Source organism: Solanum stenotomum, chromosome 11 (assembly GCF_019186545.1).
Source record: "Solanum stenotomum isolate F172 chromosome 11, ASM1918654v1, whole genome shotgun sequence".
NCBI lineage: Eukaryota > Viridiplantae > Streptophyta > Magnoliopsida > Solanales > Solanaceae > Solanum > Solanum stenotomum.
The window spans coordinates 34,614,771-34,639,441 of NC_064292.1; positions in this window are offsets into that span (position 1 = coordinate 34,614,771).

Genomic DNA, 24,671 nt, shown 5'->3' on the forward strand with positions numbered 1-24,671 from the left:
CAATGTCTTGGGATAAACCTCCCAGTTTTTTTATGTTCAACCTTCACTTGTTGACAATTAGGACACTTAGCCACAAATCCTGCAATATCCCTCTTCATCCCATTCCACCAATAGATATCCACAAATCACGGTACATCTTGGTGGCTCCCGAGTGAATAAAATACTGAGAAATATGGGCTTCTGACAAGATTTGTTCCCTCAAGTCATAAACATTTGGAACACATAGCCGACCTTGATATCTAAGGACACTATCTCCCCCTTGGGAGAAAGCCTTAACGAATTTCTTAAGTACCGCTTCTTTCAATTTTACAAAATCTGGATCAAGACCTTGCTTAGTTTCCACATCTGCCACAAAAGGACAATTCAGACCCATTGTGAACCATAACACCACCCTTGGTGGAGTCCACTAATTGAACACCTAATCAGGCCAATCTATGAACATCTCGAACCAACTCTTTCTTTTCTTCTTCAATATGAGTAACATTACCCATAGACAACCGATGAAGAGCATCCGCTACCATATTTGCTTTATCGGGGTGATAAAGAACACTCATGTAATAATCTTTCAATAGCTCAAGCCACTTTCTTTGGTGAAGATTCAAATCCTTTTGATTGAACACATATTGCAAACTCTTATGATCGGTGAAAACATCAACATAACACCATACGGATAATGCCTCCAAATCTTTAGGGCAAAAACAACCGCCGCTAACTCAAGGTCATAGATAGGATAATTCTTCTCATGGATCTTAAGTTGCCTTGAAGCATAGGCAATGACTTTACATTTCTGCATAAGCACACACCCCAATCCAATTCTAGATGCATCATAATACACCACAAAACCATTTGTACCTTTCGGTAAGGTAAACACTGGAGCGAAAGTAAGTCTATCTTTCAACTTTCGAAAACTCTTCTCACAAGCTTCGGACCATATGAACTTAGCCTTCTTTTGATTCAAAGTCGTCAAAGGAGAAGCAATGGAGGAAAACCCCTCAACAAACCTTCTATAGTAACCAACCAAACTCAAGAAGCTTTTTATATCCGAAGGGATTAGAGGTCTAGACCAACTCTTGACTGCATCTGTCTTCTTTGGATCTACCTCAATACCCTTAACACAATATGACCAAGGAAAGCTACGGACCTTAACCAAAATTCACATTTGCTAAACTTTGCAAAGAGTTGTTGGTCCTTGAGAATTCGCAACACAATCCTCAAATGATCAATATGCTCATTCTCACTTCTCGAGTATAACAAAATATCATCAATGAACACAATTACGTACATATCAAGGTATTGTCTAAACACCATATTAATCAAATCCATAAATGTCGCCAGAGTATTAGTCAACCCAAACAACATTACCAAAAATTCATAATGACCATATCGGGTACTAAAAGTCATCTTCGGAATATCATCTTCTTTCACCCTCAATTGGTGATAACTCGACCTAAGATCAATCTTAGAGAAGTAACTTACCCCTTGAAATTGGTCAAATAAATCATCTATCCTTGGGAGAGGGTACTTATTCTTAATGGTCACCTTGTTCAACTAACGATAGTCAATACACATACGAAGAGAACCATCATTCTTTCTAACAAACAAAACTGGAGCACCCCTTGAAAAGATACTCGATCGGATGAAACCCTTATCTAACAAATCCTTTAGTTGTTCTTTTAACTCCTTTAACTTTGTCGGAGCCATTCTATAAGGAGGGATAGAAATAGGTTGCGTATCTGGGAGAAGGTCAATACCGAAGTCTATTTCTCGCTCGGGAGGAATATCGGGCAAATCAACGGGGAACACTTTCGAAAACTCATTAACAACGGGGAACAACTCGAGAGTAGGGGTTTCAGAATCTACATCCGTCACCCTAATAAGATAGTAAATGCAACCGTTAGAAATCATCTTTCTAGCTTTTAGACAAGAGACAAACTGACCCTTAGGTATGGAATTTCCCCCCTTCCACTCTAGGATAGGCTCATTTGGGAACTAACATCTGACCACACGAGTTCTACAAGCAATAGAGGCATGACATGAATGCAACCAATCCATACCAAGAATGACATCAAAGTCTAACATATCAAGTTCTACTCAGTCAACAAGAGTAACTCTATGGGAAAAGGAAACAGGACATCTCCTATATACCCTCTTAGCCACCATAGAATCACCAATAGGAGTTGAGATAGAAAAAGGTTCTAACAATACATCGGGAATCACATCAAACTTCATGGTGACATATTGCGTCACAAAAGACAAAGTAGCACCGGGGTCAAGTAAAGCATATACTTCAAGTTGAAAAACTCTTAACATACCAATAACTACATCCGGAGAACTCTCTTGGTCACCTCGGGTTTGGAGAGCATAGAAGCGGTTTTGTTTTGGAACATTGGAATTCGAACCACTAGGAGGAGCTTGATTGCCTTCCCTTCCTTTTTTCGTAAGCATTGGGCAATCCCTCATTTTTTGACCACTCTTTCCACAACTAAAGATACCATCCATGCCGGCTAGATGCTTACCATCGTGTTTTTTCCCACACTTAGTACAAGTAGACCTAGCCAATGAAGATCCACCACCATTCCCTCCTTTAGGTTTAGGGTTAGACACCCTATCCTTGTTAAATTTAAGAGGAGCATTGGAGGAACCTTGACTGAAAATACCTTGTCGAAACTTAGGATGACCTTGTCCATCGGACCTTGCATGAAAGAAATTACCATCACCGGTCTTAGCCCTTTTTACCTCTCTATACTTTTCATTGAGTTTCTCTTTTTCAATTTGTCATGCATGGACCATGAGACGAGAGATGTCCATGTCACGAATAAGCATGCTGGTACGATACTCTTTAACCACCATTTCGGACACGCCTGATACGAACTTACTCATCCTTTCCCTCGAATCGACAACTATCGTTGGAGCCTATTTAGATAGTTGTGTGAACTCTAGAGAATATTTCTTTACATTCATACTTCCTTGATGAAGGTTAATGAACTCAAGCACCTTTGCTTCCCTCATCTCAGGGCAAAGAACCTATCAAGAAAAAATAGATTTAAACATTTCCCACTCTATGGGGCCCACTCCTACCAGTCTTGTTTTTTTTCCATTGATTGTACCACACTTGAGAAACACTTTTCAATTGATAAGCGGCCAATTCTGCCTTCTCTCCCGAAGTCACTCCGATGATAGCAAGTACCTTATAGACCTCATTGATAAACTCTTGAAGATCTTCCTCAACCTTGGAGCCATAAAATTCCGGAGGGTTCATCTTCATAAAGTCCCTCACTCTTGAAGCTGTCGTTCCCACATTTGGGTTCAAGAAGACTACCACCTCCCTATTAGCTTGGGCCATCACGGCCTAAGCCAACACTTGGAAAACTTATCTAAACTCTGCATTTGTAACTTGTTCGGCCAAAGGATCAACCAGAACTTGAGGATGAGCTTGGGGAGGAGCTTCTTGTTCCACATTCTCCCTCACATTCCTTCTGGTATAAACTCTTCGCGTAGACATATCCTGAAGAACATAGGATAAGGATTAGAAGAGTGACACTTTATAGAGTTAAACTCTATCGCAACACTTTAGAGTAATGAAAGAAGTGGAGTTTCCTAAACATCTTGTAGCCTCTTATTCATAAATGTGGCGCGCTTCACACTCATGAACAAGACTTTACTAGACTTGGCTTATGAGACATCTTAGGACCATTTTAAACCTTGTGCTTTGATTACCAAGTTTGTCACGACCCAGGGGTACCCCCTAGATGTAAAATGGCGTATAGAAACACGAAGGACTCCATACAAGTCACTTAGTTCTCATAACATAAGAAATAGAACAATAAGAGTAAAACAATAGTCCAAAACATTTTATAAAATGAATCATCTCTCATCATAGCCATCTAATACAATAGAATATACTTGGGCCTAGCCCATACATCATGTTCAACAAGGAAAATACATGAAAGAAAACTAAACAATGAAATTTGTCCTCGAACCATAAGGACTCACCAAGCTTAGGAACACTAAAATCCAAGATCTAGTCACAATATTGGGAACCCTGTTAGTCAGACCCGACATTTGGGGAAAATGTAGGCAAGAGTATGCGTTAGAACAAAAATGCACTAAGTATGATAATTATGCATAAAAACATTTAAAACATGCTAAAAGGGACATTTCATTTCATGACATGCAATTGACCAAGCTAAAACATCATATGAAAGAGTAATAAAACATAAGTCATAAATCATGGTTAATGCAAGCTAACGTCATCTTTAAAGCCTTTGAACACATATGAGATACTCCTTGAGTAACCTTAGTTCACTTTTAGTCTTGTTGTGGGAATTAGCCTTAACCGACAAAGAGACCATGTGATCTATAACATGATCACCCGGTCTCTCCCACACTAAAAAGGGTTGTTCTACTTGCCTAAGGTAGAACCATGAAATTATAGCTTAAGTGGATCTACTAGCTAATCAATCGATGGGGGCACATAGTAATGGGATAAGGAGATTGTTACTAGAAACCCAACCTCTACTAGCGGGAGAGCTTCCATCTTGTGAGACTTCTTCTAGAAACTCGGCCTCTACTAACGGGAGATCTTCCATCTCAATGTCAATATTCACTCGGTGCTAAGCATAAATCCCACATAATAGTATTTTCTTACTTATTCTCATTATCCATGGAAAGACATGTCATCTTGCCAATTCAAGATAGTTCATTAAAATAGCTCTTATTCATTGATTCAATTAGGTGAGAAAGCCTTTCAACCTAAGAATCCTCGTTATGTGAGAAAACCTTTCACATCATGCTAGTATGTGTTTATGAGAATGTCCTTTCACAACACAACATCATCATTGGTACTTTTACTCTCAAAGCACCCTTAAAACATTTACATAATTCTTCATAAAACATGTATAATTCCATAATCACCTTTCAAGGCCAAAAACCCTCTTTCAATCCTCAACATTTGGAAAATAAGGATTAGATATGGATTTCATCATAACCTCATGCAATTCTCTCATCACATGCTTAATTTCACAAAACTCTTTCTTTAAGATCAAAATCCCACAACATATAGTTCATAACTTGAAAAAATAGGGATCACATGGGTTCATAGAGGAAAACATATATAAAACCATAGTAAATCATTAATTCATGCTTAGAAGATCATAATTCAACCATTCAAATCAATAATCATAACCCATGGTAATTGAAGAAAACCCTAGCTAATTGGGGAATTTTACCTTTTGAAATAGAGGAATTGGGGGACTCCATGAATGAGAGGGATTCATGGATGAAAACTACCATACCTCAAATCAAATTTCTAGCCTTCAATAGATACATTGGATCCTTAGCTTGAAACCCTAGGATGAATCTTCTTCTTCTTCAACATTCTAGAGAGCAGATATTTGAGAGGAGTTTTGGGAATTTGGACGAATGAAGTAAATGGGTCTAATTTCGGGGTAAAAAGACTTATATATGGGTCCTAAACTTAGGCAAAACGACGTAGTATAGGAACTAACTAATTAGGAAAAGACTCAACTGCCTCTAAAAATAACTGACAGAACACCATTCACGAAACTCAGTCGACGGAACGTGGTCTGACCCATGGCCCGTCCTGGTGGACCGTCGTTCTTGGCCAGAGAGGGTGATCTTGGGGTCTCGAACCACGAACTTTGACCACGGACCGTGGTCTGACCTACGGTCTGTAGGTCGTGTCGTGGTCCTGAACCCTCAGACCCTATCCAGGTAGGCCAACCACAGACCACACTTACGATCTGTGGTCCACTGCATGGGCCGTGGGTGGCTGACGTGGTTCGGCACCTGCAACATCTGGAAAGCTGCTATTTGTTCTTTTTAGAATACGGGGTGTTACAATTACTATACCTTACAAATTATGTTCGACATATGTATAACCTACACTCCCTCCTCAACCCCTCCTATGAACTCAATTATGTTCATAATGTATCAATGCATACCTTTGAAAAATTATTTTTTTATCTCTTTATTGAAGAAGACAATTGAATTTCTCATTAACAATAACTACAAATGATTATTTTATCTACTTAAGATTATACTTAATTATTTTGTAATACAAGTTTAGTAAAATATGGTTATTAATCGTAGATTCAAAAACTAAAATTGAATTTTTCTTTAAATATAATCAACTAAAAAGATTAGTCTATATAATGAATGTTTTTCAAGAGAAATAAAAACAATATAATTTTGAAAATTAGATATTTCTAAATTAAAAAAAAAAAATTGATGATAAGACATTTATAACTATCTCATGAATAACACATTAATATTTTATATTATAATCATTCCAAACAAGAATTAACTTATATAGAAATTGGTAAAATTATTTCACTAATTTTAACCATGAATAAAAAATTCAGTTACTCCAGTCATAGTAATTAAGTGGATGTTTCAAAACAAATAAATAAAAATCACTCAATACCTTATTATCAATTATAATACTTTAAAGTTGATGTATTTTATGTAGGATACGATATTAAATTACAATATGTTTAATGTATGTAAATAAAGTATAACATAATTCGGATATACACTTTTTACAAATTATTTTCATTTAATATAGAATTTTCTATCAAATAAGACAATAAAAAATCATGTTAATAACATATATAAGTAGAATATTCTCCAATTAAATTATACTAATTACTCAGTAATACACGATTTAGTATATTGAATTTAGTATGAATTTTCAAATTTACAATTGATTTTTCTTTAAATATAATCAACGAATAAAATTATACACAATTCTGTCATGACTAATAGACTGTTCATACAATGTGTGTGCTTTTCTTTTAAGAAGAAAATAAGAATATAATTTGAGAATTAGATGTTTTAAATATAAAAAATATGGAATGACCTAGGAGACTCCTGTACTTGGCTCCGTTTGTAAGTTAGACCCTTCTACTTATCAATTTGTCAACTGAACCCTTAAACTCATAAGAACACAATATTTTAAACCTCTTTGACCATTGACCGATCTTATGTGACATTGATAATGCTGAGTTGGAAAAATATGTAATTACACGCGTTTGACAGCGAGTAAATAAAGTATTTTACATTTAAAATATTTAAATAATAATAAGTTTTAAAAAAATAAATTTAAAACCCATCTTCCTCAACCATCCCTCTCCCACCCTACCCCTCTCTCCTCTGTCCTCACCCCCCACCCCCTCTCTCTTCTTCTTCTTAGATTTCATCCACCACACCCACTGTCCTCCTCTTCATTCTCTCCTTCATACACTTCCTTCTCAATCCACACTTCTTTTTCACTACAAATCAGTCGCTCATCCTAACCACTTAGATCTGCCCCTCTCTTAACCCTTTTAAATTTTAGCTTTTTAGTCTAAAAGTATTGCGATTATCATTTGTTTTATTAGGCTTCAAAAAAGAGGTGTAAGTATGGATTAACCCGAAGGATAATGGTGGATATTGAAAAATTAAAACTCAATTGATAAGTTATAGAAAGCTTGAAACATAATAAATGGGTCTTGTGAATTTGTGAAATTAATTCGAAATTGTGATTGGAATTAGTTGAATTTGTGGTGGTGAACTTGTATTTGAATTTTCAAGTCAAATGGCGAAAAATTTCATCTATTTGACATGAATTTAGTGTTCAATTTAGAATAAATATGAAGAACATGCTTATTTGGATTTATTTTTATTTTTTAAAAAAAATGCTTATATGAAATTCCCAGAAATTACAAAAGTGACTTAATTGATTTTTTTAATTTTTAACATGTAATTTCTTACATGTCATTAAAAAATGACATGGAATTCCACATGTAAGCAATTGTACATCACGCACACTAGTAAAATGAAAAGAAGGTTCAAAATATTGCGTTCTGATGAGTTTAGGGGTTCAAATGATAAATTGATAAGTAGGAGGGTCCAACTTACAAACGGAGCCAAGTACAGGCGTCTTCCAAGTCATTCCGCCTAAAAAAATATATAATAAGACATTTATAGCTATACCTTGAATAACATATCAAATTTTGTATATTCTAATTGCTCTAGACAATAATATAATAATTTATAATAATTATTAAAATTATTTAACCATTAGAATATACAAAATTCTATTCTTGTTTATTTGAAAAAATCCCAAAAATGTTGAATTAGTAATATTATTTGAAAAAATATTGAATTAGCTAAATGACCAGAAAATTTGGTCAGAATTTGGCTAGAATGAAAATATGTTACATTTTAAAACATTTTAACATTTTAATTTTTAAAAAAAATCCATTTATTTTAAAATAAAAAAGATATTGTAGACTTTTTAAATTTCTGAACAAATTTTGACCATTTAACATTATCCCTTATTTATAATTTGTTAGAGCAACACGAGTTAAAGGCATTTGGAGTTTGTGATCCTGCTGCTGACTTAATGCACCAACGATTTCCCATGAAGATAAATTCAGAGGAGTGGAGTCGAACAAATTAAAGAAGACTAGTACAACTAGCAATAACTACAAAGCCAAGCCTCCCAACTGTCCCAACTCTTTATGCATTGCCTTCTTGGGAACTGTGTCTTTTTTTCCCATCTGCATGCATTTAATTAAGCTGCCAATGGATTCAACTAAAACCGCTACTGCTGCCCAAAGGAACCAATGCTCTCTTTTCGTATTTACTCCCCGGCTCTCTCAATATATACTTCTTCCATTCACTTTTATTTATTTCACTTTTATTTATCACATTTAGATTTAACATACGTATTAAGAAAATATTTCCTCCATTTCTATTTTATGTATCATCCTTATTAAAAATAAATATTCCATAATACTTGTCATTTCACAAAATTAATATATAAATGACATTATTTTCCCTATTTTACCCTTGAGAGTTATTGGTCTTGAAAGCCTGAATTTGACCAATATAGAAAAACTAAATGATTAATTTATTGAAAACTTGACATCAGGAGATCACTAAATAAGGGTACAATGGTAAACTTATCTAGTTTTTTTAAAGGATGCGAAATCTAAAATGGTGACATATAAACAATAACGGAGGGAGTAATATTTGACATGATTATGTTACCATACTATCACTATTATTTGGTGATTAGTATTACGTCTTGAAGAATAAGTAATTAATGCTAAAGATAAAATATATATTAAAAAATTATCTTTTATTAATTTGTTAAAAATAATATGTAAAATTAAGAATTTATTTTTTAAGTAATAATTAAAATTATTATTTATTTTAATAGTTGTCCACTATTGACTTGACACACCCCTTAAGAAATTATAAATAATAGGGTAATATTGTTATAGTATTCTTTGACTTTATTAAATATAATATAATGCCTTGAAAATTATATTAGATGATAAATAATATTTAATAGCAAGGATAAAATAGAAAAAAAGTAAATTATTTCTTGATTTTCTAAATTGAAAAAATATTTTTAATATAGTGGACAACTATTATGAGAGGGATTGGAATATTTCTCAAAAAATAAGTAAAGTCAATATAGATAAGTTTAAAAACAGATGGACTTCTTTCGATAGAGAAGTCCAGTGTGTAGAGACAGCTCTGTATTGACCTAAGCAGTTATTGCTATTCGCTCAATTCATAACTCCCCCTCAACTTTCGCGGCGCTGACTTTTTTCGTCATTACTTGTATTCAGGTTTATAGGTTTTGAAAATTTGTACTCCTCCATTCCATTTTTGGCCAAACATAAATGCAGACTTCAATTTCTTCAAAAAATTTACTTTGTTTCTAATTATTTATTTATTTTGAAATTAATACACTTATTAAGAAAATAATAATTGACACAGTGTATTTATCATTTTATTCCTTTCAATTATGAAGTAGATGAAATAAAAGTGATAAGATATAAGTATCATCCTACACTATGACCGAATCTCAGAGATACACTTAAACTTAACTAGAGTCTTATTACCCCTCCTAAACTAATATAAATGGAATAAATATCACTCAAACGCTGACACAACATAAAGAGTTCGCACAATCTCTTAAAGGCTAGTGATGAATGCACAAGTTGGACACATGCCTTTTTTATTGGTAAATAATTAGTTAGTACACATATTTATTGATATTAAAACTTATATATGTTTACTTATTTTTATTTCTTTCTTTGTAAAATATTTATTTTAATTTATTTCTCACTTTAAACTTTTTAAATTAATTTATTATCTTTTAACTTTTAAATATTTTTAAAAAATTATGTGTATAAAGAGTCCTTAATTTAACTTTAACGTTTTCATTTTTTTATGTTTCATTTGATTTTCTTCACTCATTTTGATTCTCGTTCAAAATTAACTTATTTTAAATACAAGACATTTGGAATTAAATTTGAAATTAAATCAAAACGAAAGACAAAGAAAATAAAATTAATAGAAAAATAATGAATAAAGGTAAAAAAAAAGTTTCGATAAAAGGTAAAAAAAATGTATTAACTTAATTTAAATACAATATAAAGTAAATAAGAATATTTTTTAAAAACAAATTTAAATTTTTAATTTTTTAAAAAATAAAAAATAAATTAAAAATAATATTTTCACATGTGGCAGGCGAGTGTGTACAAACACAACCAACTTAGGTGATTGAAGGCATCATGTCAGCTCAAAAAGTGCACAAAAATATGAAAAAAATGAGTTCAGAGGGTAATAGGATCCTAGTTAAGTTTAAGTGTGTCTCTAGATTTTCGGTCATAGTGGTTACTTGTGCCTTATCCCAAATAAAAACTTAAGATTTTTAAGAAGTTCTACATTTTTCAAAATAATTAATTAAGAATATAAATAAGTAAAAAAAAAGTTTATCCTTTCTTGATTTGTCAAAATGGACAAGTAATTAGAGATAACTAAAAAAAGAAAAAGTGGACAAGTAATCATTTTAATCCTTTAACTTTAATTTTCATGTTTCATTTAGATATTTTTGTCTAAGAAATCAACAAAATGGAATATGTGTAATTCAGACACCATGACGTGACACAAAATCCAATAAAAAAACACATACACAATCCCTTTCACTTGTCTTCATTTTTCATTTTGACATTCTATCTTAATCTTATTCTATTTTAACCCTTCAACTCTATTTTTATGTACCATTTAAATACAAAATACAAAATTTATGATTTCTTTAGTTTTATCTATGTTCTTCATTTCCGCTTTTTCATTTTTAAAATCAATGTTTGTTCGTTAGTTTTCGAAATTTTTTAAAAAAATTAATGTTAGAAGATCAAATTTTTTTTTAAAAAAAATAATACATATTTTTGAGGGTTTCTCTATGTTTTTACATGAAAAATAACCGATGAGAGTGCCAATTTTCTATCTAAAATAATCAATCAAATTATTTTATTTTTTCATATCCAAGCAATCTAGATTTAACTAAAATACGTATTTTCTAATTTTTCATTCAACTCAATACGGATTAAAAGAACTTAGCGTCAATACGAGTAAAAAAATGCTTGTTCGTTGCTTTAACACTACTAAATAAAGGTTAAAACTCCATAGACTACGTTGAATTGTCATTAATTTTTTTATGAAAGAAAAGTGACGCACTTTCATTGGTTTTTTTCACGTAAAAATACAAAGAAATTCTTAAAAAATTGTTATTTTTTTAAACAATCAATGTTCATTCGTCAATTTTTAATTTCTTTTACGAAAAATAACGAACGGACATCGATTCTTAAAATGCAAAATTACAATTGAGGACCATATATAAAAATAAATAAATCATAAAACTGGTATTTTGTGTTTAAATTGTATGTATTTTTTATCCCCAAATAAATTTTAAAATCTTTCAATCAGAAAAGAATTCATTGCTTACTCTAACAGACCCAGTCTCGCGGGCGAAGAGTCGTGGTATTGATGATGACAAGAGATAAAAGAAAAAAATAAAACATGATTTTTTAATGAAAAAATATACATTTTTTGTCTTTCACTCTCTTAGAGAAAGTACACACACTCTGTCATATCACTTATTTATGTTTAAATGGTATATTTTTAATGGTGTTGAAAATTTGAAGTGTCTACTTGAAACAAGTCATAGTTAAGGTGCTAAAATAAAAAAATGTGGCAAGTTTAAGGGTTCTCATATGTGTTTGACCTTCCACTTTCCTTCATACATTTATATATGTGAGAGGACAAGAGTTAGAGAGAACATAGTTTGATTATTTCTACAAACTACTGAGATTTAAATTGCTAAGTATATATACATGTCCTAAAATGGAAAAGAAATCAATAAAAATCAATATCTAATTAAAATATGAGTAAATCTAGGAGTAAATAAAGTTACCTACTATATTTACACGTATATTATAAATATTTCTAGGATTCTAACACTCCCATTCAAACTGGTGCATACAAATTATATGTACCAACAAAGCTTGTTATATATATAACTTATTTTGGGACCAGTTAAGAACTTGGTGAATATGTCTGTAAACTGATCACTTTATCGCACAAACCTAGTCCATTTGGACGAAATCAGAGTCAGTAAGGTCTAGGGAAATCTGGTAACAATTGGGTAATCTAACTATGATTTTGATCACATGAGTAGATAGTTAAGACGTTAAGGAACCCGTGTGACTTTACGGAATTGAATTCGGGTAAGTAGAACTCCTGAAACTGATCTTAACCTGAACGGGTAGTTTCTGAATGTCATGGGTTAAAGGTGTGTTGTGAAATGGGGATTCGAAACTCTTAAATCGACTCACTGGTTCCGTGCAAGCCATTGTGGCGGGATTATTTTCGCCAGGGCAGGGCCGTTGTAGCGGGGTGAGGACCGTTGTGGTGGGATAGATGCGACTTAAGTCAGAAATAAACTCCAAAAACAGTTTATTCTGCACTTTTCGACTTTGAGAGCTAAGGAACGACCCCAGGTGCTTTCTTGACGGTTTTCCACCATTTTTTAGGCTAAAGGTAAAGTTTTCACTCCTCGAATCCATTTTTCGATCCGTAGAACTTGATTTCTTGGGTGATTATTGTTGGGGGAAGGGTTTTGGAATTGTTTGGATAGTGAGAAATGCCATAATTTAGATATTGGGATCATGAGTTTGATCTAGGGTTGATAGAATTGATTCTAATCCGGGTAATTAGACATCGTTTATTGATTCCCGTGTTATATTAATTGTTTGTAGACCAAAAACAAGCGGAAAGAATCCGAAAAGGGAAGAATCAAGTTTCTTAGGGGATTCAAGCCTTGTTCGAGGTAGGTGATGGTTGTGATTTCATATTGTGTGCTATATGTTTGTTCTTGCTTCATTATAATGCATGTATGTATGTGAATGTTGCATTGTATATCTCACTAATCGTAATTGAGGATAATTGGAAAATTGCATGCCATGAATCATGACTTGATTGTATGATTATGAGATTGTACTTGTGATTGTGGCTTGTTGAATGAATCAGGTGTTACATTCCGACACACTAACTGGGATCGGTTGTCATGTACCGACATAAACATTGGAACAGATGTCGCAACCTAACACACTAACTTGGAACGGGTACCACGTACCGGTACACTAACAGTTTAGGTGTGGGTTCCATGAGAGGACCATTGACTTGACATAACTGTATATCTTGAGAATTGTGAAATTGTACTTTGTTCGTAAATAATGTTGATATTGTATATGTTCGGTGTATGCATGTTATTATTATGTTGTAATGGCTTATGTATGTTGCACTTAGTGAGATAGACGTGTGATCCTACTAGTACACTATGGTTGTGTACTGATACTGCACTAGCTCTTTCTTTGTTGAGTACAGGGCATCTTCAAGTGGCTACTGACAGACCTCATTTAAAAGATCAGTGGTTGTCATTGAATTCAAGTTCCGGGCTGCCATAATTTTCTTTTTTTTATGTCCACATCTTCGGACTTAGAATAGTTCTTTAGATAACTCTCTGTTAGTTTGGGTTTTACCCATTTCTTTAGACTATGGGTCCTTGTTAGAGTTTTGGTACGCTGAGTTTCAGGTTCTAAGTGTTATTCCGCATTTGTTTGATTAGACTTTTGGAGTTTATGAGAACTCTATTTTTCCTTTAGCATTTAAACCTGCTTCCGTAACTTTAAATACCTTAGTTTTGATTAAGTTGTGTAGTTCTTTGGTTAGCTAATTAGTATTAATGATTCTCCCACCGGAGGGTTAGTGTGGGTGCCAATCACGATGGTCTGGATCGTGACATTCTTACTTTTCCAAGACACCAAATTTCTCCCAATTAGAACACAATATCCATAAATGGATCGTATATCAGACAGTGACCTTGCCCAATCTTTGTTTGATTATCCTACAATTTTTTCATGTTTAAGATCTTGATAAAGTAGTCCTTTTCCTGGAGCAAATTTTATGTATCGAAAAATGTGAATAATTGCATTCCAATGAAATATCACAAAGAGAATTAAAGAAATGAGTTTACGACACTAACCGAAAATGTAATATCAGGTCGAGTTACTGTGAAATAATTTAACTTTTCTATCAGTCTTCTATATCTTCTTGGATTGCTAAGAGACTCCCCCAACCTGGTAGGAAATTAATCTTTGAATCCATTGGAGAATCAATAGGCCTACAATATGTCATTCATGTCTCTTCAAAAATATCATGTGCATACTTTCTTTGTGAAATGACAATTTCTGATTCAGATTGAATGACATCAATTCCCTGGTAATATAATGTGAAGACTACGACAAACACTCTATGACCTGAATCAGTCTACTCAAGTATGGTTTGAAAAGTTTAGCATGATTATTCAAAAGTTTGTCATGATACGAAGTGAAACTGATCATTGTTGTTCTATTATCACTCAGCTCCAGATTTGTGCATATATTTGGTAGTGCATATTGATGACATAGTTATAAAAAACAATGATAATGAGGAAATTGACAAAGATTCTTAGTCTGAAAGTGTTGACAAATTTGATGTTTCAATTTGGTAATCTCTTCATCAACATTGCATGTGATAACTATATCATCAACATACATTACCGAAGACATGCACAAACCTGGACCATAGTGACAACAGAACACAAAATGATTAGTTTCACTTTGTACCATGCAAAAATCTTGAATAACCATGCTAAACTTTTCAAATCTTGCTCGAGGAAACTACTTCATACCATAGAGTGTTCATCATAGTCTGTGCACCATGTTACTGAACTCCTTCTAAGCTATAAAATCAAATGATTTCTTCATAGATACCTCATCTTTGAGATCTCCATGAAGAAATGCCTTTTTAATATATAGTTGGTAGAGAGCTCAATGGCAATTCACAAGCATGGATATAAGAGATGGGCTGAAGATATTTTGGTCACAGGAGATAAAGTATCACCATAGTCAAGATCAAGAATATATGTATTACCCTTAACCAATAGTTGAGCTTTTAGGTGATTTATCTGTCGATTAGGACCAATCTTCACTGTATATACCCGTCGACAACCAACTGTAGATTTATCTAAAGGTAGAGGAATAATCTCCAACAATGGCGTACGCAGGATTTTTTCTAAGGGGTGTCACCATAAAAGGGACAAGAATGGCTCAAGAAGAAAATAGGTTTTGCTTTAGGCCTCCAAAAATCTGAGGCCCCATTAATAGTGAACTTTATGAAAATTTATTTTTCTTGAAAAAATAAAATTTTGATTAAATTTAAAAAATTAAAAAATTGTCTATTCTTTTAATTAGATAATATTTTAAACTAAATCATTCACATCTTCATATTATTAAATAAAATTTTATACAACATTATTCAACATGAGATTGTATTGCAAATAAATGATTAACATCTTTAAAAAAAATGAAAAAACAGAACATATGACCTTGTTGGAATGGACCTTGTTGAATATATGACCTCCTTATTGCATCAAGATCATTTGGATGATATTTTCGAATAGGTAAATCTTTCCCAGGATCAATTGGCAATGAACTTAAATTAATTCCTTCGCTTCGTAGATATTTTTTTTGAATCATTAGCTTGTTCTTCCAAGTCAGTTGAAGCTTGAGTCGTTAAAATTGGTTTTGAACGGTTATAAATTTTTTTAGAATAATACCTCTCCATTAAATTTAGACTAATATGATGTAATATGCACAATTAGTAATTGAGGATCAAATAATTGAGGATTGCGAACAATTGTAATCAATTTAATGAATTCTAAATTATTTCATTGTAACAAGCAAATAGTAAAAAATAAAATTATTATTATGAACAAATAAAAATTAAAAATTCAATCACATAATAAAAAAATAGAATAGCAAAAAAAATACTAACATGATGTGGAGATATGAGATGTCAAAAAACAATGATTGATGAACAAGAACGGAAAGAAAATTGAACAAACTCACAAGTCAGAAATATACAAATACAAGGATTTAAGGAGTCAACACTATTTTTATTTAACTTTAATTCTAATTGATAAATGACTCAAAGATTTTGAGTTTTATTTTAATTCTAAAAATAAATATAAAAAACAGTAGTTAGATATTGAATGAATTACAGTGGGTCGATAAGTTTTTAATGAAAGAGACTTATTGTTTTGAATTTAAAACAAAATTTAATAAATTTAAGAAAAGGAAAACATAAAACGTGAAAAAAAAACAAAAAAAACATGAATAAAAATGAAGAAAAATGAAACACCCCCGTAGGGGATCGAACTCAAGGAGTTGCACCATACATGCACCGCCTTTACCATGTGAGCTAGGAGCATTCTATTATAAGGGGTGTCCTTTCAATTCTTTTAGATTTTATTTTTTTTATTTTTTATTTTTATTTTTATTTTTTTATATAGGTATATTTCGTAAAAATGTTCAACGAATCTGTGTCAGTGACACACCTTAGGTATAGGTAAATCCGCCCCGATCTCCAAAGCACTACTAGAGAGTAAGATAATCATCTCTTCAATTATAGCTTGTTGCAAGCTTGGATGAGAAAGAGCTTCACATATAGTCTTAAGAATAGATATAGATGATAGTAATGATGCAAATGAATAATAGGCCGGGCAAACGATGATAGATTAAAAAAGTATAGATATAATGAGGGTTACAAGTAGAGCAATTACCTTTTCGAGTGAGAATAAAAGGACTATGTGTAGACAAGTCCTCATCGGGGAAGAATTCCATTGGAGGGCATGAATCATTTGGGTGAGGAAAACGATGATAGGTTAATAATGATGGAGGTGCGGAGGAGATAGATGTAGTCATAGACGATGTTGTGTAAGTATAGACTATGGCGGGATCTCCCAAAAACCAATAGAATCTCATAAATGCCTAATTGTTCAACAGAAGAGGAAATTCAGTGGATCTGACCTTCAAAAAAAGGTAACATTAGCGGACATAGTTTATCGCAGGAGATCAGATGAGAATCATTGATATCCTTCTATACCCTTGAATAATCGAGAAAGCCACATTTAAGAGCATGAGAAGCAAATTTGTTTTTTTTTCCAGTAGTGAGTATTGATGAGTCTAAGATTTTTATCATTTGAAGTCTTTTTAGTTCAATAACTAATGTCCTCAATGCATTTTTATATCCATAACTAATTATTTATTGTGGTTTGTAGCTATGAAGGCCCAAGGACAAGATGAAATCAAGCAAAAAGAGGATAAAAACATGAAAAAAATAAAATCGTGACATTGATGCTCGCCAAAAGGTACTCACTAATTTGCCGAATGTGTCAGACCTCAACAAAAATTACAAGGTCTTTGACTAAAATGATCAAGGCAGTTCAGAGAGTAGAAGAGCTAAACAACGTTTCATCGAACTCAATCGATGAGCTAATAAATTCTCCCAGAAAGTGAGAGAACATTTAATCTAAGTTGAAGGACAAAAAAGGCCAGATTGGGTGATGATTAATGACTTACCGAATGTGAACATAGAACTCCATCGGGCTCACCAACTACAGTTCAAACACCTAAATCCTAAAGTCAAGAAAATAAAAGAAGAAGAATAAATTAAGATAATTCTTCTTGTAAACTTGTCTTTACTCTCCTCACTATCTTCCTTTTGATTGGTTTCTCAGATAATTCTTTTTGTAAGCTTGTCTTGTTGCGTCTTCGCCTTGTTACAAGAAGCAAGCCTTCACCATTGTCTCTATCAACTTGGGAGTTATATTGCTCCAACAACTCATCTTCATTATCTATAGAGATACATATTTGGATTGGATCAAGCGAGCCCAACATGATAGAGATTTGGTTAGAACTTCCCCTCTCATCATTAAGGACACTCTTCTTTTCGTTAGCCAATTTCATAACTCTATCCTCCATGGATGAAGCATCAATTACCATTATTTTCATGATCATTGAGATGAAGTAGAGTAACACGGATTGTCGTGCAAGTTGATCTTCAACAAACTCATATTATGCGATGCATGTGGAGATGAAACACTAGTTGAATCATAGTTCTCCTTTGTGGTAGAGTTATTCAAACTAGAGTGCTTAAGTAGATCTAAGATCTTCTTGATCTTTTCAGCAACACTGCTTCCTCCTTCTGAAAATTTTGTGGAAGATCTTGATCCTTTTGGAGTTGAAGACCCAAAAGAAGGATTTGATGTGGATGTCAAGTGTGTGTTGTCCCATCATAGTGGCCTTACTCCTCGTAACGACTTCGAAACTTTCAAAGGTAACACCAAGGATTCCTTTAACTTTAGTAGCAAACTTGGAGTCTGCAGCAATAAAGGCGATTGATTGAGAATTGATCTTCTTGAAAGTCATTTTGATATTATTTGATGCTTGAAAGTTGAGATGAGAGGTAGAGATTTTCCCAGTGAGCATGTCAGGTTATTTTTTCCTCCCTTAATTCTTCTCTCTCTTAAGATTTCTCTGTGATTCGAGGGCTATAGTAACGTATATCTCGAAGTAGGATGATGTGGACCTCCTTTAGATTTATTGATCTCCATTAATTTTTGTTAATATTCCATAAATTTACGAAATATTCAAGAGGCAATTAAGAACATGTTCCAAGATCTCCTTACCAATTTCAGACAATATGGTAAGCAAATCTTTCTTATCTATTTTTTTTCACATGGAAAACCATATGATTGAATGTCGAGCAAATGATAAGACTAATAGATGAGTTGAGAAAGTGTGTTCATATATATACTATGTTTAATGTCATTCATTTTGTGTTGATATTGTAGGATTTAGCGTGATAGATGGGTAGGGGATGTCATATTTCAAGGAAGTAAAAGACAAAAGCATAAAGCTTATAACAAGTGAAGAAAGGGTAATAAACTGAAATACAATACAAGGAACAATCCCAAGGCCTGACACCAGTCAGTAGTTGAACATATATAAAGACTAAGCCTAGCAAAAATAGATGGAAACCGATAGCCCGGATGTCAGGATCTCACCCTAGTCTTCGAAACTCCAAGTACTCTGCACGACTCAAAATCAATGACAATAACTCAAACTGTGATCTGCACGAGGAAGAAGTGTAGTATGCGTACCAAAAACTGTATTCAATAGGAAACACCCAACAATATAGTCAAGCTCAATAAGAGTATAATAGGCCTATTGCTAAACAACAAGTGAATGGATCAAAGAAAGGCTTCCAATCAATAAAAGGGGGAATCAACTCAAGGGACGACACCCCAACCTAATTATACCGCTCTAGTCCCTGGCTGAGCATTGCTAGGACCAATCCTAGGCTACAATGAGACACCAAGCTTAGAAGCACCAATAGGAGGAGAATAACCCAATACAAGCCCTACAGGGAGCAACATATGACTACAAGGCGATAAAACACAAACTAAGGCATCTAAGGTCCAACCTATTCTAAGGACACAATATATCATTCCTAACAAGGATTCGCAAGATCATCTATACCACAAGCGAAGCTACAAACCTAAAATAAGGGTCCCAACCCCAACAACAAGCCATAGGCTCCTACGGAGTCAAGAAAATATGGAATGAACAAGAGGAAAGCTAAATACTCAACAAATACAATCCAAAATTACATGAAATCTATATTAGGCATTATATAAGAAGCTCAATCAAGAAAGTAGATAGAATCCTACCTCAAAGTCGATTACGAGTGCTCCGAATCAACCATACAAGGGCTATTCGCTCCTAAAATGCCTCCAAACACCTCCATGCTATTGAATTATCGATCACCACATTATTACGGATATTTAGACACTATTTTTGCAATAATTGGAAATAGACTAAAAATTGAGTTAAAATAGCAATGTGGGACCCGTGTCGACAATCCCAAAATTGACTGTCAAAAGGCCCAAAGTCGTACCCCAAACTTGTGTTCCAAAATGGAACACAATTCGAGGCTCGAAACAGCTAAAGATCAACACATAAAACAACTACACACATAAGCTCTAAGAAGAGGACAAGGCAACTAGCTAAATAACGCCGTCAGCCGAGCTGCTAGGCTTCGCGAATGCGACATCCCTCACACGAGCGCGGCTAGGAGAGCTTCAGGGCTCTGTGAACGCGGCATCCCATGAACGCGCATGGCCAACTACAAAGGCATCACAGACGTGTGGGTCACAGTGACAACCCTTTGCAAACGCGAGCCACGCGAACACAAAGGCCCCACATGGTTGTACCAACAACCAACACACCAACTGATGAAGTTCTTAGTTTTTTAATTCTCCAACGGGGTGCTCGAAATTCATTCAGAAATCTATGAGCGCAAACAAAATATGTTACTCCATTGAATTTAGCGTTTCAGACTTAACAGAACTATCAAAATTTCTATTCGAGGATGTCTCGACGAAAAGTGAATCCCACACCCAAGTTTCATTTTAAGCTAAGATCCTCAAGAAGGCTCAAAATGAGACCGAAAAACTTGGGAACCGTACGAAAGGTCTATACCAAACTCGACATTCCAAAGCTAACCGCGCTGACATATTCTCATCTAAGCGCGTTTACTAAGAATGTTGACCGAAGTCAAACCTTGGCTTAAGTTTCAAAGTTAAAACACCTAACGACACAAAATCACACTAGAAGTCTCGTGACTCGAACCAACCATTCCCCTAGCCTAAAATGATACTTTCGGAGCTAATGAAACCGTTAGAATTGCATTCTGAGGCCATCTTCCTTAGATTTTAACCAAAGTCAACCGTTCAAGTTTCAAAGGCTCCAAAACATGAAAACTTGCACAAAATTCAAAGGAACGATCTGATGACTATACTGTCAGTCCCAGCAAGTCATAAATGGCTTGGGGTCGCTACAAGATAACTTTAAATCCTAAAATGATCGAAAAAACGAGAAAGATGATCTGGAGAGTCATTACATATTTGATTTGATTTGGTTTGATTTTAACTAAAAATAGTCAAAACCAAACAATCTCGAACCAACATTTTATTTGTACATGTTTTATAAATATTTATAGTTTGAAATAATTATTATAATATAATTTGCTTTGTCAATATTTTTTTCTTAATCATGTTTCTGAGCATATTATTTCAAGTTTGGTCTTACAATTTTTATGGTACAAAAAGTCTTCGTAGAATTATAGCTCATTAATATTTTTTTAATTTTTTTCTTAAATTATTGTCATCGTATGGTGGCTCCCTTAAATATATAGTAACTCAAATAATTAAAGGCGGAATGGTCTGATAGACCCTTATACTTGTATGAGTTTGAATTCTGGACCATTCTACTTGATCATTTGTCAATGAACCCTTAAACTTAGTGAAACTAAGCATGTTAAACTCCTTTCAATGTGTGTGAACTTCAAACACTTGACAAAAATGACATATCATCATCCACATCACCTTTTAACTGACATATCACTTGTTATTATTTTTTTTAAATCTATTTTTTCTTTCTTTTTCACTTCATTCCTCCTTCATCCCTTCACCTCTCTCCAATTTTTTACATTAGAGATACCACCACAACCTTCCATTCTCACTAGTATCATTACATTCCTAAATAACTAACAATTATCATTTGATTTTTTTTTTTGAAATTTATTTCATTCACAATTTTTAATCGTATTTCTTTTACCAACATTTACATCTACCACTTGAACCACCATAAATCTCTTTCCCCATTGGTGTTAATGAATAGCCATTAAAATACATCACTATACTTTAATATTTGTACACAATTTTACATAGAACATTTCACCTAATTTCACAAAGAAATTCAACAATCACTTCATCTTTCAAGATTGTTGAATCATTATCACTTTATGGGTTATAAATTACCCCGAAAATAAAAGAAAAATACGGATCTATAACAACAATACAATTTCATTTCTATTCCCGGGAGGAAGAAAATGTGAAAAAAGAGAGGAAGAGAGAAACAAGAAATTGGAAAGGGCCAGAAAGGGGAGAAAGAAGAAAAATGGGGGTTTGAGAGTAGAAAGAAAAAAAAGAAATGGGGATGAGTGGGGTGGGAAAAGAAGAAAGAACTGAAAAAAGTTAATTTTCTTATATTTGACTTTTTTATTCTATTTTTAAAAAGAAAAAAAATATTTTTAGTCTAAAATTTGATCTTTCACACTTCTTCTATGCGTGACATCACACATTTGTGTCAACTCAATAATTAAGTTGCCATATAAGCTTGGTCAATGATCAGAAGGGCTTAAAACAATGAGTTTTATTGAGTTTAAGGGTTTAGTTGACAAATAGTCAAGTAGAAGGGTCCAGAATACAAACACATAAAAGAAGAAGGGTCCATCAGACCATTCGCCATAATTAAAACCCAAATCAAATCATGTTCAATTTTATTATGCCGTAATAATAATACTTGTTTAATTGATTTTCATTATCTTTATTGTTGGCGACACTATATTTTAGCGAAATAACACAACTTATTTCACATTTTAATTTAATTTCTTCGATAGCATCATCTAATTATTGTCTCTCACTAAGACAACAAAAAAAATATTTGGAAGCATTAATTACATCATCACATAATTTGGGTTCCAGACACTTCATCGGAATAAAACCCCAAAAAAATGAGATTGAAAAAGACAACTTATTGTTGATCTGATTTAGTTTATAGATTTTAAAAAAATTGATAGAGTTGATTTGATTTATAGATTTAAAAAATTGACATAGTTGATTTGATTTGGTAAATGAGATACCATACAAAATCAACTTGTGTAAAAGCCTAGTCAACCATGCTAATTAAAAAAATCGACACTTAATTTTGATAAAAGTAATTAAGCAAATTTTCACGCCTCGAGCCTATACCCTGGACGTGGTCTGCACTCAAGAACCATTGTTGGCCCCAAGCGAACCCTTGTACAGGCCCAACTCTCAGCAAAAGACTTACTCAATAATAAAAGAACTTTAAAAGAAAGCTTTAACTCAAAAGTCTCAATTACTTAACTCGAAAATGTATAAAAACATTCAACTGGCCACAAGGGCAACTCAAGTCTCAACATTAAACAAAGGAAATGAAAAGACTCATGAACTACTACTGTCTATCTATAAAGCCTCTACTAACTGAGATGGACGTTGGGACAAGACCCACGACATCCTAATAACAAAACTGAAATGATAAAACATAAACGAGGGATCCTCTGGAAACAAAAAGGCTCACCAAACAACTCTGGAACACGACTGGATCAACGGAGCACCGGTTGATGATCTTGATTTCCTGTATCTACATTAAGTTTGGCATCGGAATCAGGAGGTGCCGGTTCCAATTCCGGTCCGTTACCGATTCCGTCTTGGTTCCGGCTTGTACCAGTTAGATCTGAACTTATGCGGGTCCAATAGGGGGAACGGGACGGAAATTGGGATTTACCGATTAGTCCCGGTCCCGGTCCGTTTCGGTTCGTCAGTTTTTTTTTTAAATCTTAAATTTAATAAATTTATATAGCCGTTGGAGAGCCGTTGGGCAACGGGTTTTGGGCCCCACCAACGGCTCTTTCACTCCCATAACTCCCCTTTACACCTCCCTACCCCCAAACTTTTTTTAATAACCGAACCTTCTAAAAACTACATTTCCATCCTTTTTTTTTACTATAAATACCCCCAATCTTTCATTCTTTTCACTCACAAAAATATCTTCTACTCTCTCTAGTCTCTACTCTCTAATCTCTTATTCTCATTTAAATTACGAATTTGGTCTTTGGAAATTGGAGCTTCAAAATTCAACTTTTCATTTTCGGCTTCCGGTCATAAACGTCTACTTTTTAAGTAGACGTTTGGTACATTTGTTCCAACTTACTTTTCATTTAGTTATTTATTTTGTGAGTGATTAGTCTCTAGTCTCTACTTATTTAGTTATTTATTTGTTTAAAACTTTGCATTACATTTTCGTATTATATATAATGCATTACATTTTCGTATTATATATAATTTACTCACTTTTTTATATTTGAATATGAATTCTGGTAAAAACAATGTTGACAAGGGTAAAACAACCATAGTTGATTCAATCACTAATTTATGGAGCTCAAAATCCAAGAAAAATATAAAAATCGGTAGTACTTCTCAATCTAAAACTAAAAAAACTTCTCAATTAAGAATAAATACGAATGATTATACGCATGTTGATGAAACTGTTTTTAATATTGATAGTAATAGTGGATTAGATCCTTATCATGAACATTTACAAAGAAGGTTTGGTAATTTTGATGAGGAATTACCTAAAGATGATGAAAATGATGATGCTAATGCTTATATTGATAGTTTTGATAATAATGTTGATGAATATGATGATGATGAAACTGAGCCACCGTCGGCTACTAGTCCCCCTCCCAATCCCTCTTCCCCGGCTCCCGCTCCC